The sequence below is a fragment of the Symphalangus syndactylus genome, chromosome 10, assembly GCF_028878055.3.
Source record: "Symphalangus syndactylus isolate Jambi chromosome 10, NHGRI_mSymSyn1-v2.1_pri, whole genome shotgun sequence".
NCBI classification, from domain to species: domain Eukaryota; kingdom Metazoa; phylum Chordata; class Mammalia; order Primates; family Hylobatidae; genus Symphalangus; species Symphalangus syndactylus.
The window spans coordinates 17,050,487-17,059,131 of NC_072432.2; positions in this window are offsets into that span (position 1 = coordinate 17,050,487).

Genomic DNA, 8,645 nt, shown 5'->3' on the forward strand with positions numbered 1-8,645 from the left:
TTTGTGTCAGTCTTCTTTCACTGAGCATAACATTTCCGAGGCTCACACATATGACAACTTATATACATACTTCATTTCTTTTCATGGCTGAATCATATTCCATTGTTTGTATACAACACAATTGTTTATTTTTCTGTTGATGGGCAGTTGAGGGTCCACCCTTTGGTTACTGTGAATAGTGCTGCTATGAACGTAAGTGTACATGTATTTTTTTTTTTGAGGACCTGTTTTCCAGTCATTTTGGGTATATGTTGAAGAGTGGAATTGCAGGATCATATGGTAATTCTATATATAACATGTTGAGGAAGCGCCAAGCTGTTTCCACAGTGCTGTGCCATTTTACATTCCCACCAACAGTGCACAAGCCTCCTAATTTCTCCAACTCCCTGCCACCACTTGTTATTTTCTGTTTTTGTGATTATAACCATCCTTGTGAGTGTGAGGTGGTACCTTGTGGTTTTGATTTGCATCTCCCTAATGACTAGTAATGTTGGGCATCTTTTCATATGCTTATTGGCCATTTGAATACCTTCTTTGGAGAAATGTCTATTCAAGTCCTTCGCCCATTTTTTAAGTGGGTTGTTTGTCTTCTTTGTTGAGTCGTAAAAGTTCTTTACATATTCTGACCCTTATCAGATATATGATCTGCAAATATTTTCTCCCATTCTCTAGGTTGTCTTTTCACTTTATTGATCATGTCCTTTGGTGTACAAAAGTTTCCATTTTGATGAAGTCCAATTTATCTATTTTTTTCTCTCGTGTGCTTTTAGCATTGTATCTAAAGATCTATTGTAGGCCAGGCACAGCGGCTCACGCCTGTAATTCCAGCACTTTGGGAGGCCAAGGCAGGTGGATCATGAGGTCAGGAGATCGAGACCATCCTGGCTAACACAGTGAAACGCCGCCTCTACTAAAAATACAAAAAAATTAGCTGGGCATGGTGGCGGGCGCCTGTATTCCCAGCTACTCAGGAGGCTGAGGCAGGAGAATGGAGTGAACCCCAGGGGGCGGAGCCTGAAGTGAGCCGAGATCGTGCCACTGCACTCCAGCCTGGGCGACAGCGAGACTCCGTCTCAAAAACAAAAAAACAAAACAAAACAAAAAAAGATCTATTGTAAACTCCAAGGTCATTAATATTTACCCCTATGTTTTCTTCTAAGAGTTTTATGATTTTAGCTCTCATATGTATATAAAATTCTTAAAGCATACTATAAAATTTCCATAGAAATAAGCTAGATTTATTGACCCAGGTTAACTCTATAATCACTGAAATTGACCTACCCTTGAAAGACTCATTTCCTTTAATAAATGAGCTTGTTTAGCCAGACTGTGGAAAAGATCACTGTACTAGATTCTGCAGCAACATATAAATACATTTGTATGTTTATTAGTATATTATTCCTATATACCAATGGGAAGTCTATAGTATGTTCTATGAAAAAATGTTGGCCGGGTGCGGTGGCTCACACCTGTAATCCCATCACTTTGGGAGACCAAGGTGGGCGGATCACGAGGTCAGGAGTTCAAGACCAGCCTGGCCAATATAGTGAAACCCTGTCTCTACTAAAAATACAAGAATTACCCAGGTGTGGTGGTGGGCACCTGTAATCCCCGCTACTCAGGAGGCTGATGCAGGAGAATTGCTTGAACCCGGGAGGCAGAGTTTGCAGTGAGCCAGGATCGCGCCCCTGCACTCCAGCCTGGGCAAATGGAGGGAGACTCTGTCTCAAAATAATAATAATAATAACAGTAATAATTGTTGTTGTCCCGTCTTTATATATTGTTTTGCTTTAAAAACCCCAAAAGAAAACCAGACAGCCACCAAAGTCCATGACAAGGAAGTTCACGAAAAATAGAAATACAAGTGATAAACATCTGTTCAGCTTCATAAATAATCAAAAGAATCTCAGTGGAGGCCAGTGGAATATAATTATTCACCTGTCATATTGTCAAAGATTTAAAAAATTGGTTAGCCATGTGCCTGTATCATGCATATGAAAATCTGCCAAAAGGGTAGGTAGCATGTTAAGAGTTCTTACCACAGTAACATTTTAAAAAGAAAGTTAATAAAGTGCATTAATTATTTTTTGAAAGATCAATTAACACCCAGAATGTGGTGAAATAGGCACTGCCATACATTACTAACTAGTAAATTGGTAGAATTTAACTAAAGAGCATTTTGGTAATATGAACTAGACTTTATAATTGTAAGTACTTCGATTTGGTAATTTAATTTCTAGGAGTATTTTCTAAGCAAATAATACCAAAAAGCTGAAAGATCTCTGATAATTCTGTTTGCCACATCCTTGTTTACAATATAAAAAATTGGAAGCAACCTACCTGTCAATAAAGTGTTCGTTAAATTAAAGTAGCCCATTTAATGGAATTAAAGGCCAGGTGCAGTGGCTCATGCCTGTAATCCCAGCACTTTGGGAGGCCAAGGCTGGAGGATCACTTGAGTCCAGGAATTCGAGACCAGCCTGGGCAACATGGTGAAACCTGGTCTCTGCAAAAATAAAAATAAAAAATTAGCCAGGCATGGTGGCACATACCCATAGTCCCAGCTACTCAGGAGGCTGAGGTGAGAGGATCACTTGAACCCAGGAGGTGGAGGCTGTAGTAAACCACAGACACCACCACACTACAGCCTGGGCAACAGAGCAAGACCCTGTCTCAAAAAAAAAAAATAGGCCATTAAAAATTATGTTTGGCCAGGCATAATGGCTCACGCCTGTATTCCCAGCACTTTGGGAGGCTGAGGCGGGCAGGTCATTCAAGGTCATGAGTTGAAGACCAGCCTGGCCAACATGGTGAAACCCTGTCTCTACTAAAAACATAAAAATTAGCCAGGCATGTGATGCATGCCTGAAGTCCCAGCTACTCGGGAGGCTGAGGCAGGAGAATCACTTGAACCTGGCAGGAGGTGAAGGTTGCAGTGAGCCGAGATTGTGCCACTACACTCCAGCCTGGGTGACAGAGCGAGACTCTGTCTCAAAAATGAATAAATAAATAAAATTTTCTTTGACCTCCAGGCCCACATAATTAATTCATCATATCCCTCTCAGCAATACCTTCACTGCTAACTTAACACCACACACACCACCCTTCCTCAAGGAAGGTATTCACTCTCTCAATGAAAGACACTGATGCGTAACTACCTGGACACCCTCTAGTGCCTCCTTCTCATCTCTGCCCACATCCAACAAGTCAGCATGTGTAAATTCTCTCCCAAGATAGCTCTTGAATGTGTTTCCTCCCCATCAGCCCCACTACCGCTGTTTTAATTTAATCTCTTATCGCTTCATGTTTGGATTGCTACAGATTTTTTCGTATCTCCAATCTGCTCCTCTGGGTCATACAGAGCTGTGCTCCCACTATTAACAGCATGATTTTCCTAAAATTTAAATCTGACTGTGTCATTTACCTGCCCATTCATAACTTCAAAATACAGTCCATGGTAAGTGCTCAACAAATGATTGACAGACAACAATGAATGATTGAATTTAGAGTGAGATTGCTGGTCCCTTCCCAATCCAGAGTAACTGTGGGTTAATCATCATTTTTTATAATCCCCTAACCCCTGTTGGTCTTTAGGCAAAGACTCAATGCATGTGTCTCTTGGCCGTTAGTCCTTTTCTTAGGTTTTGTTACATATGACTTTGTTCATATTTTCACTATCTGGCAACAAGCGGCTTAAGGGGAGGACTGGTATATATTATAAGGTCACTGTGGAATTTTGTGGCATCTCTGGAGGACCCATAGTCCCTAAGACTGGGAAGGGGGCACTTTTAAAGTGGAAAAATAAAAGACAGCTGTGGTGATTACACATCATCCATTTAACTTTGCTATCTGGGAGATACTAAGATAAACTATGAAATAATTCCCTTCCAAGTAACCAGAGGAACAAAATTTAAAGTACTGAAGGGCGACTAGCAGAGCTGTGAGAGGAGCAAACTCTGCAGGAGCAAGTGAATTTCCTTCTATAACAAAATATCAGGCAAAATGCTGACAGGAAGAAGGCAAAAGCTATACTCTATTCTCTTCAATAAAGGTCCCAATATGACATTATCATCAATAACCTGGGAGGCTGCAGTCCAGTTGAAGAATGGCCAATTTCAGACATACGTGTCATACCACTATCAAGGCATTTCTCAGAGAATAGCAAATATACTTTTTTTGACAAATAAAATTTTAGGGTTCGCCTTTTCTGAAGTTGCAAAATCTAGAGCAAAGAAACAAGTCAATACAAGAATCCTCTTTTCATTTTCATGATATCAGTGGACTAAAGTATAACAAAATTTGCACTGGTGGACAGACTAAAGTCAGCATTTGATAGTACAGATAATGGCTAGTGGTGACCCTTTTACATTGTGTTCTTATTCAGGTAATGTGTAAACTGTGTCTTACAGTAAACAGGGGATACATGAAAAAAACTATTATTAAGACATAACTATGTTGAGGTTAAAAAGAATGTCAACATTTATTCAGGCAGTGTTCAAGCCTGTGTTTTCAATCTTGGAGTTATTGCCACCCTTACTAAAAAAATAATTAAAAGTCTAGGCTGGGCATGGAGGGCCACACCTGTAATCCCAACACTTTGGAAGGCCGAGGCTGGCGGATTACTTGGGGCCAGGAGTTTGAGACCAGCCTCGCCAACATGGTGAAATCCAGTCACTACCAAAAATACAAATATTAGCCAGGTGTGGTGGTGCAAGCCTGTAGTCCCAGCTACTCGAGAAGCTGAGACACGAGAATCCCTTGAACTCAGGAGGTGGAGGTTGTGGCAAACCAAGATTGCACCACTGCACTCCAGCCTGGGCGACAGAGTAAGACCCTGCCTCAAAAAATAAAATAAAAGTCTGAAAAGGCATTTTAAGCAAAATACTTGGACGACAATTTTTAAAATAAACAAATATTCAGTTAAAAAGTACATTTATGGCTGGACATGGTGGCTCACACCTGTAATCCCAGCACTTTGGAAGGCCAACACAAATGGATCATTTGAGGTCAGGAGCTCAAGACCAGCCTGGCCAACATGGTGAAACTCTATCTCTACTAAAAATATAAAGATTAGCCAGGTGTGGTGGCAGGTGCCTATAATCCCAGCTACTTGAAAGGCTGAGGCAGGAAAACAGCTTGAGCCTGGGAGGTGGAGGTTGTGGTGAGCTGAGATGGTGCCACTGCACTCCAGTCTGGGCGACAGACTGAGACCCTGTCTCAAAAAAAAAATGACATATATATACACACACACACTAATCTAAGAGATACTCTGTCTCCCTCAAATCTAAGAGATTTTCTGTATAAGGACGAGATGTTGACCATGGAAAATTTGCGTCTGTCACCTGAGTTTCATTTCCCCTTGGGGTATTCCCAGGGGGTGTGACGTCATCTGTGCTGCTCAACAGATTATTTCTGGCTTTCTGCCTTCCAGACATACGATGGGATTGCTTCCTTGCCCCCTTGGGTTGGGTGGGGTAATCCAGGCTAACAAGTCATGACAGAATGTGGCATTTGTAACTTCTGTGCAGAGCAGAGCACTAAGTTGCTGGTGTGAGACCGTGTACAGCACCCTTTCATTCCTCTGCCAGGACAACCAGCCATGCTCCTGGCGGTGGCTGCTCCATCAGCCTGGATTACGAAACAGTGTGAAGCAGAAACCCCCCATTGTCTGGCAGTGGAAATGTAGCAATGGCAAGAACTAAGTCTTATTTTTTGCTACTGAAACATTGTGGCTGTCTGTTAGAGCAGCAAAACCTAGCCTGTTCTGACTGATAGAGTAAGAATAGTATCACCAGCCCCATGACCCTAGTTATTAATCTCTTAACACCAAGACTCCAACGTTGACAATAAAAACCCTTTCTTAAGTTTCCGTTGCCCTGGCTGATAGACACTGGAACTTTCAAAATGGCGTTAATAAATACGAGGAGAGACAGGAGGCTGAGAGAGCACAGGCTTGGAGAATAAGCAGGAATCAGACTAACTTGGTTCTGCCCCTTCTACACTGCCTGATCTTGGGCAAGTTACATCATCTCCTCAAAACTCAGTTCCTTAACAATGAAAAGAGATGATAATAATGGAACCCATCCCACTGGATTGTTTTAAATGCTCAATAAATCTCCATTTCAAAGGTATTCTTCTTGATGAGCTCTTAACTGCCGACTGTCTTAGCTTAGGTTCCCCAGAAAACAGAATCTGAGTCAAATGCTTATGCCTGAGTTCATGAGAGGGACCAGAAGGGAGGGAGAAGGAGAGCAGTGCAGGGGAGTTGGGAGAGCCTACCAAGGATGTGAGGTGGCATTAGGAAGGGAGCGACTGGTCCCACAGGACCCATGGAGAAACCTTTCAAAATACCCTCCATGTATAGGGAGATGGGAGGAGGAAGGAGGAGACATGTCAGCTCCTGTCCCACACTGGCCACAGGTTAGCCTCAGGGAGGTGTTAGGTGACCTGCACTTCTGGGTTGCACAGGCAACAGCACTGAGAGGTGTGGCCCACACCTTGTCATCTCCAGAAGAGCCCTGAGATGGGAGCCGAAAGGCATGGGGTGCTTGCAGGTTGCACCTACGTCAAGCTGGTCAGAGTCAACTGTTTGCCTTATTTATGTCTGCAATAAGTGACAGGTGAGGCTGAGGACTGAAGCATACAAAAGAGGCATCCAGCCCACCACCTGTTTAAAATTGCAAACATTGGCTGGGCACAGTGGCTCACACCTGTAATCCCAGCATTTTGGGAGGCCGAGGCGGGTGGATCACCTGAGGTCAGGAGTTCGAGACCAGCCTGGCCAATGTGGCAAAACCCCATCTCTACTAAAAATTGTGGCGGGCATCTGTAATCCCGGCTACTTGAGAGGCTGAGGGAGGAGAATTGCTTGAACCTGGGAGGCAGAGGTTGCAGGGAGCTGAGATCACGCCATTGCACTCCAGCCTGGGCGAGAGAACGAGACTGTGTCAAAAAAAAGAAGAAAGAAAGAAAGAAAAAGAAAAATTGCAAACACCTCACTCTGAAATTTCTCATCCTCCTACCCTGCTTATTTTCCTGCATTTCCTGCCTCACCATCCAATCTACAATATATTTTCCTTATTTCATGTATTCTGTCTTCCCCTACTAGAATGTAAACCCCTTGAAGGCAAAAAATTGTAACACCAAAGTGTGTTTGTTACACAGAGTAATGGAGTGAGACCCTGTCTCAAAAAAAAAAAAAATTAAAAGTCTGAAAAGGCATTTTAAGCAAAACACTTGGACTACAATTTTTAAAATAAGCAGATATTCAGTGCTCAAGTGCTTATAGCAATGTCTGGCACATAGTAGGTCCTCCATAAATATTATTATTATCATTTTTATATTTGAGAGAGTGTCTTGCTATGTCGCCCAGGATGGAGTGCAGTGGTGTAATCATGGCTCACTGCAACCTCCACCTCCCAGGTTCAAGTGATTCTTCTGGCTCGCCTTCCCAAGCAGCTGGGTTTACAAGCATGTTCCACCACGCCCGGCTAATTTTTGTATTTTTAATAGAGACGGGGTTTCGCCATGTTGACCAGACTGTTCTCGAACTCCTGGCCTCAAGCGATCCACCTGCCTCGGTCTCCCAAAGTGCTGGGATAACAGGGACGAGCTACCATGCCCTGCCAATATTGTTTTTTTAACCTTTTATTTTGATATAATTTCAAACTTACAGAAAATCTGCAGAAAAAAGTACAAAGAACTCCTACATACATTTTACCCAGATTCACCATCGTTAATGTTTTAGCATGTTACCTTTATCAGTCTCCCTCTCTCTCTCTCTGACCCAGTTGACAGTAATCTGTAAATATCACTTTCCTTTTCTCTCAAATACATGAACGTAAGCACATGCTTGAACATAACCATGAGATGATTACAAAAATCAAGAAACAAATTCAAATTTTGTCAATTGTCCCAATACTGCCTTTTATGGCAAACTTTTCCCTAACTTGTGACTCCATCTGTAATCACACAATGCATTTAGTGGTTCTGTCTCTTTGGTCTTTTTCATCTGGAATCGTTACTGAGCCTTTCTTTATCTTTTATGACATTGACATTTTTGAAGAGTACAGGCTTGTTATTTTGTAGAAAGTTCCCTTAATTTAGATTCATTTGAGGTTCTGTCACGGTTAGATTCAGCTGGTAAAGAATATATGAACAGATTGTTAATTATCAAACATGGTCGTTATCTAAGTACAGAGCTCGGACCCTTGTCGTAAGTAGCTACTCTCAGGACCCTAGTCCCCCCCTTCTCTCACCACACCTAAACTCTAACCCCAAGGGATTGACGTGTGGCAGCAACCAGGGTCTTTCCTTCCCAACTCCTGATGTAGCTCCAATGAAGGACCACATTTACCACTTCCCACCCCCCAGGAACTCCTGCTCATCCAGCTTCACACTATGGAAAGAAAGCAATTCCCCCCTTGTCTTCCAACTCCTCTCCCCTGCCCCCTCCACTTATCTCATTATTATTAGTATTATTATTTTTGAGATGGAGTTTCACTCTTGTTGCCCAGGCTGGAGTGCAATGGTGCGATCTCGGCTCACTGCAACCTCTGCCTCCCGGGTTCAAGCCATTCTCCTGCCTCAGCCTCCTGAGTAGCTGGGATTACAGGCATGTGCCACCACGCCCAGCTAATTTTTGT